The following is an 8,173-nucleotide window of genomic DNA, read 5'->3' as shown; positions in this document are numbered from 1 at the left end:
GGTATCCTGACGGCAGTGGAGGGAAAGACCCGCATAGGGCATTAGGGGAGTGCAGGGACGGGCTCAAGTTTGAGGTCACGTGGTGACCATTCCCTCATTCTCTATTGGTAGGGCCTTCCTCTCCCCTATACCATCCTGGTTGTATGTGTATTGTGCCGTTACCTGACGAACCACCTGTTGGGTTGAGTCACACCGTGACATAAAGACAGCCAGAATAAAGTCCTTTATTTGAAAAAAAATGACACAGACACCTTTATTATTCTGCGTTAATCCATACTTACTGCAGCGCCTTATTCCTGCGAAGCCCTCGATCTCCTGTAATAAAAGTAAAATAAAAAACCAACAATATACCATACTTGTCCATCGTTGTGTCGCATGCAGTAATCCTTGTCTGGGGATATACAGTTTTCAACCTGGACGGTGCCAAGATGTGATCATCCCGGCTGAAAACCACTGGTGAGTGAGCTGCTTGGAATGCAGTGACGTCATAGAGGTAACGTTCGGTTACTGACCTCCTTTCCCAGCAGGGCTGAGCTGTGATCAGATCCCCGCTAGAACAGTGCAGTGGGGGCTCACGGCTCACAGTTCTATCAGGGATGTCAAAGCAGTTGGGAACGAAGTTCAGTGACCGGAGGTTACCTCTATGACGTCACCCCCGGTCACTGACGCCACGTTCCCAGCAGCTCATTCACTAGTGGTTTTCAGCCAGGATGGTCGTATCTTGGAATCAGAGTCTCTCTCTCTACATTGATTCACATCTCAGATGAGACAGCAAAAATCTGGTGACAGAGTCACTTTAAGAAAATAAAGAACTGCAGAACCAATGATGGCCAGTAGGTGGCATCATTTACCGTACATTAAAGCATCTTGTAAGCATTTTACACTGCTTTTAGATTAGGTGACAGAATCCTGGTGACAGATTCCCTTTAAGGAGTTGTAATCTGCTTTTACTAATATTGGACAAAAAATAAATGTGTAATTGACATCTGCTGCTATGAAAAGGGCAGAGTCTCACTGGGCCGCTCAGTCTGCTCCATTCTGACTATGCATAAGTGCTTTATTTTTCTATAGTGCTCTGAAATTCACACGTATGTCTTTTTTTGGGGACCAAGGGCACCCCCTCCTCCATCAACTTAATGTCTCCAAGCAGCTGGCTCAGAGTCACCATATTGGTGCTGAGGACAGAGAAGACCCCTGATCCACATAGCACAGGATGGACCAGAACTGACAAGCTCCAGTGATCCCACAGCCCAAGCCTCCCATAGTAGCTAGGATTACAGGTGTGCACCACAGCACCCAGCAGAGATGTGAGCATTACTAACCTATAGAAGAGTCAGTGTCTGATAAGTGCAGAGCTACAAAATAGTCATCATACCTGGGTCATGTGTCAGAGCTATAAGCTTTTCTGTATATATAGTGTAAGAGTCTTTCAGTCCTAAAATGTTATTTTCCGCTAATGCTTACCAAATGATAAAATGCATGTCAGACGTACCACCTACTGGTCATGGATGGTTCTACAGTTTATTTTACTCTTCTAAAATTTGATTCCGCTGCAACATGTTTCCAGGAATACATTCTTTATTCAATGGTGTTGATGGTAATTAGTGCACTACAGGGCAATTTAGCTCTGTTTCAGGCCAGGCACATTTTTGGCTTATTTCATACTATCTGTTTTAAGATCAGGAATAAGACTGTCATGCCCCGCAGAGTTGGGAAATCAACAAGATCAGGGACAGATTTTCTGGTGCCTGATCACGTGATTGCCTTTATTCAATCAATAATAGAGATCACAAAAAAAATGTGCCAGATGTTTCAATGATCCTATCACAGAGATCAAAATAAAAAAAAAGTAAATCAAACCCCCTTTGTCAGCACCGTCAATAGATAAAAATGAAAAAATAATTTAAAAAAATGTTTTCCTTCTTTGCAGTTGGGCTTAGGGTTACGGTTAGGCCGGGGTCACACTTGCGAGTGTAATGTGAGAAACTTGCGCGAGTCTCTCGCATCAATATCTAACGCTGCCACCGGCACTCGGACCGGAGTTTGCGGCTGCATAGAAACACTAAAAAGTGTGACCCCGTCCTTAGGGTAAGAATTAGGGTTGGAGTCAGGGTTATGGTTGGGGTTGGAGTTAGGGCTGTGTTAGGGTTAGGGTTGGGGTTAGGATTATGTTAGGGTTGAGGTTTCTTCAAAAGAAAAAAAAATAACGATTTGATGGTGAGTGTTGAGCGCAAGTGGTCACTAATCAAGTGTGCTGGGGGATGCATGGAGTATCGAGGATCCCGCATGTATTTTCTGGGTGTCTAACAGCCATAAAACATGCTGGGCAGGGACTCGAGCATGTCACTTCAGCAATCGTGATATTTGGTACATACCCGAGCACCCGATGCAAACTGGAGTAATGAACACTTGCACTTAACACTAATGGCGACATATTCAATATGACCAGCTACTGTTATCAAATTCTGTTTCATACCTATAGGTTCAAAATGTTCACTATACCCCTGGATAAACTTCTTGAGGGGTTTGGTTTCCAAATTGGGATCACTCAGGGGGTTTCCACTGTTTAGGCACATCAGGTGTTCTCCAAACACTACATGGTGTCCACTAATTGTTCCAGAACATTTTGCATTCAAAAACTCAAATGGCAATCCTTCCCATCCAAGGTCTGCCGTGTGCCCAAACAGTGGCTTTCCCCTACATATGGGGAATCAGTGTACTCAGGAGAAATAGCACAGCAAATTTTCAGGCCAATATTTTCCTGTTACCCTTGTCAAAATAAAAAAAAATTGGTCTAAATTATTCTTTATTTGAAAAATGGTAATATTTCTTTTTTTCCACATTCCAGAAGTTGTTGTGAAGCACCTGAAGGGTTAATAAACTTCTTGAATGTGGTTTTGAGCATCTGTCATATAGACCCCTTAAAGTGATTTTAAATACGAGGAGGTCCCTTAGAAAGTGGTTTTGTAAATTCTGTTGGAAAAATGAGAAATCGCTGATCAACTTGTAACCCTTTTAAATTCATAACAAAAAAAAGATGTGTATAAGAAGATGTGCGGATGTAAAGTAGTCATGTGGGAAATGTTATTTATGAATTATTTTATGTGACACAGTGGGTACGGAAAGTATTCAGACCCCATTATATTTTTCACTCTTTGTTTCATTGCAGCCATTTGGTGAATTAAAAATAGGTCATTTGTTTTCTCATTACTGTACACTCTGCACTCCATCTTGACTGAAAAAAAACAGAAATTTAGAAACGTTTGCAAATTTATTAAGAAAGAAAAACTGAAATATCACATGGTCATAAGTATTCAGACCCTTTGCTCAGTATTGAGTAGAAGCACGCTTTTGAGCTAGTACAGCCATGAGTCTTCTTGGGAATAATGCAACAAGTTTTTCACACCTGGATTTGGGGATTCTCTGCCATTCTTCCTTGCAGATTCTCTCCAGTTCTATCAGGTTGGATGGTGAACGTTGGTGGACAGCCATTTTCAGGTCTCTCCAGAGATGCTCAATTGGGTTTAGGTCAGGGCTCTGGCTGGGCCAGTCAAGAATGGTCACATAGTTGTTCTGAAGCCAGTCCTTTGTTATTTTGGCTGTGTGCGTAGGGTCATTGTCTTGTTGGAAGGTGAACCTTCAGCCAAGTCTGAGGTCCAGAGCACTCTGGAAGAGGTTTTCATCCAGGATATCTCCATACTTGGCCCCATTCATGTTTGTCATTTGGAATAGCAGCTGCTTTTAATTTATTTCTTTTTTCTCCATCTGATTTCCCCTTTACCTGGGACTGCTACATTAGCCCCAGTTACAGATGAAATGCGGCCTCCTAGCTGCATAGTAGAGTTGATTGGGTCTCCTATGACCCCACAGCACCTGCTCCCTCCCTACACTATGCCATCACATGACTCTTGGGTGCGGAGGAGGAAGCACTGTTAGTGCTGCCATTTCTGTGTACTCAGCATTTCTCCAGCACTGTGTAAACAGTAAATGGGAAGACAGAGAAAGAGCTCTGTGTAATGCCCCCCACATCACTGATTGGCAGCTTTCTGTGTACAAGACCAGACAGCAACCAATTAATGGTGGGGGCGGAGTTATACAGAGCTCAGACTGGTGGATCGGCAGCAAATAGAACAGTGATTTTTATCAAATAGACAGCAATCAGCCCAGTAAGTGACACATTGATGGTGTCAGTGTCTATACCCCTATATCATGATGCTCTCATATCAGGTACGAAAAAGTTGCTGATAGATTGATTCCCTATAAATTTGATTCCATTGTGTCATGATCCCAGAATCCTTATTCTTAGGGAAGCGCTGAACCTAAAGGGAATCTGTCATGTGAAATATCTCTATCAACCTGCAGATATAGGGTCAATCTTCAGTTTAATAGCATTCTAAAGCCACACGGGCCACTGCACTGAAAGCCCAGCTAGCAGTAGGAAATGGAGTTTATTCCTCCCAGCAGCCTCCAGCCTTCAGTGATAGAGACACAGCCGACCGCGGCTTCAGTCACCGCTTAGTACAGAGTGAGCTGCGGCTGTCAGTCAGATAATCTCCGGCTGGGTAAACAATGTTCTTATCAAAACTGCAGCAAGCAGCTCAGTAAGTGATACATCGCTGGAATCAGAGTCTCTGTCTCTACATTTTTTGCACCTCTCAGATGAGACAGCAAAAATCTGGTGACAGATTCCCTATAAGGAGATGTAATCTGCATTTACTAATATTGGACAGAAAATAAATATGTAATTGACCTATAAAATAATAATATAAAAAGGGCAGAGTCTCACTGTGTTGATCCTTCTGCTCCATTCTGACTATGCATTAAGTGCTCTATTTATAGTGCTTTGATACCTCATGGGTTGGCTTTTTTTTTTTTTGTTTTGACCAAGGACACCCCATCCTCCACCAACTTAGTGTCTCCAAGCAGTTGGCTCAGAGTCACCATATTGGTGCTGAGGACAGAGAAGACCCCTGATCCACATAGCACAGGATGGACCAGAACTGACAAGCTCCAGTGATCCCACAGCCCAAGCCTCCCATGGTAGCTAGGATTACAGGTGTGCGCCACAGCACCCAGCAGAGATGTGAGCATTACTAACCTATAGAAGAGTCAGTGTCTGATAAGTGCAGAGCTACAAAATAGTCATCATATCTGGGTCATGTGTCAGAGCTATAAGCTTTTCTCTATATATAGTGTAAGTGTCCTTCAGTCTTAAAATGTCATTTTCAGCTAATGCTTACCAAATGGTAAAATGCATGTCAGACGTACCACCTACTGGTCATGGATGGTTCTGCAGTTTATTTTACTTTTGTCTAAAATTAAATTCCGTTGCAACATGTTTCCAGAAATATTTTGTTTTAAATAGTGTTTATGGTAACCATTTCACTATGGGCAATTTACGCCTGTATCTGGCCAGGCACATTTTTGGGTTATTTCATACATGCTATTTAACCCTTTTTTGACATCAGACATACTATTCCGTCCATGTGACCTAGGCCAATTTGACCATGGACGGAATAGTACGTCTGAGCAATCGACAGCCAGCACGGGGGGAGGGCAGCCGATCGGTGCCAGGAGCAGTCACAGATAGCTCCCGGCACATTAACCCTCGAAATACTGCAATCGAAGACGATCGCAGCATTCAGGAAGCCTGCGTGGGGCTTGACAGCATGACGCTGGGTCCTGATCATTGTCATGGTGACCCGGTGTGGTCGTGAAGACATCCGGATCACCAGAGCTAGGAAACTTGATGATCATGCTCAGTGCATGATCACCAAGTCTCCCTGTCAGTGCAGCGGTGTCAGCGTATATGGCATGCAGATGCTGCTTCATTTCCATGCCATAGTAGTGATCAGCCTGCAATAAATGATTGTCCAATAGTGGGACAAAGTAAAAAAGTTAGAAAAAAGTAAACAAAAAAAAAAAAGTTCAATAATTGTAAAAATATTTTTTTAAAGAAATCAAAAATAATAATTAACGAAACAATATTTATTCTATCCTAAAATAAATGTTTTAATGGAAAAAAATCTAAGCAATAAAAGTACAAATATTTGGTATTGCCGCATCCGCAACGACCTGACCTATAAAACTATTCCACTAGTTAACCCCTTTAGCGAACACTGTAAAAAAACAACGCAAAAAACAATGCTTTATCATCATACCACTGAACAAAAAAAGGAATAACATCAAAAAGACGGATATAAATAAACATAGTACCACCAAAAACGTCATCTTGTCCCGCAAAAACGAGCCACCATATAGCTCAATCAGTGAAAAAGTAAAAAAGTTATAGCTCTTAGAATAAAAGGACGCAAAACTAATTATTTTTTATATAAAATAGTTTTTATTGTATAAAAGCACCAAAACATAAAAAACGATATAAATGAGGTAGCGCTATAATCATACTGACCCGAAGAATAAAACTGCCTCATCAATTTTACCACACATGGAAAGGTATAAACGCCCACCCCCAAAAGAAATTCATGAATTTCTGCCTCCCAAAATTCAGAATAGAAAGCGATCAAAAAATGTCACGTGCACAAAAATGGTACCAATAAAATCGTCAACTCGTCCCACAAGAAACGAGACCTCACATGACTCTATTGGCTGAAATATGAAAAAATTATAGCTCTCAAAATATGATGATGCAATAACTATTTTTTGCAAAAAAAAAGTCTTTTAGTGTGTGACAGCAGCCAAACATAAAAACCCGCTATAAGGCCTCTTTCACACGTCCTGATTAGAGTTGAGCGACTTTTACTTTTTTCGGATCGAGTCGGGTTTCGCGAAACCCGACTTTGTCAAAAGTCGGGTCGGGTGAAATCGGCCGATTATTGCGAAAATTCGGGGGCCGACTGAAACACGAAGCCCAATGCAAGTCAATGGGGAATCAAAGGCGGCAGTGAGTGGAGGTCAGGAAAACACCTACAGTGCCCATTTTAACCCCTTTCTGACATAGGACGTACTATCCCGTCGAGGTGGGGTGGGCCCGTATAACCACCGACGGGATAGTACGTCATACGCGATCGGCCGCGCTCACGGGGAGAGCCGATCGCGGCTGGGTGTCAGCTGCCTATGCAGCTGACATCCGGCACTATGTGCCAGGAGCGGTCACGGACCGCCCCCGGCACATTAACTCCCGGCACACCGCGATCAAACATGATCGCGGTGTGCCGGCGGTATAGGGAAGTATCGCGCAGGGAGGGGGCTCCCAGCGGGCTTCCCTGAGACCCCCGCAGCAACGCTATGTGATCGCGTTGCTCCGAGGGTCTCCTATATCCTTCCTCGCTGCAGGCCCCGGATCCAAAACGGCCGCGGCATCCGGGTCCTGCAAGGATGGAGGTGGTTTACCAAGTGCCTGCTCAGAGCAGGCACTTGGTAAGCCTGCAGCGCTGTAAGTCAGATCGCTGATCTGACAGAGTGCTGTGCAAACTGTTAGATCAGCAATCTGTGATGTCCCCCCTGGGACAAAATAAAAAAGTTTAAACATTTTTTTCCATATGTGTAAAAAAAAAATCCTAAATATAGAAAAAATATATATATTATTTCCATAAATACATTTCTTTATCTAAATTTAAAAAACAACAATAAAAGTACACATATTTAGTATCGTCGCGTCCGTAACGACCCAACCTATAAAACTAGTTAACCCCTTCAGTAAACACCGTAAGAAAAAAAAAAAACGAGGCAAAATACAACGCTTTATTATCATACCGCCGAACAAAAAGTGGAATAACACGCGATCAAAAACACAGATATAAATAACCATGGTACCACTGAAAACGTCATCTTGTCCCGCAAAAAACGAGCCGCCATACAGCATCATCAGCAAAAAAATAATAAGTTATAGTCCTGAGAATAAAGCGATGCAAAAATAATAATTTTTTCTATAAAATAGTTTTTAGCATATAAAGGCGCCAAAACATAATAAAAGATATAAATGAAATATCGCTGTAATCATACTGACCCGAAGAATAAAACTGCTTTATCAATTTCACCAAACGCGGAACGGTATAAACGCCTCCCCCAAAAGAAATTCATGAATAGCTGGTTTTTGATCATTCTGCCTCACAAAAATCGGAATAAAAAGCGATCAAAATATGTCACGTGCCCGAAAATGTTACCAATAAAAACATCAACTCGTCCCGCAAAAAACAAGACCTCACATGTCTCT

The sequence above is a fragment of the Ranitomeya imitator genome, chromosome 2 (assembly GCF_032444005.1).
Source record: "Ranitomeya imitator isolate aRanImi1 chromosome 2, aRanImi1.pri, whole genome shotgun sequence".
Lineage (NCBI taxonomy): Eukaryota > Metazoa > Chordata > Amphibia > Anura > Dendrobatidae > Ranitomeya > Ranitomeya imitator.
The sequence above is the reverse complement of the archived record's forward strand: the minus strand, read 5'-3'. Positions refer to the sequence as shown.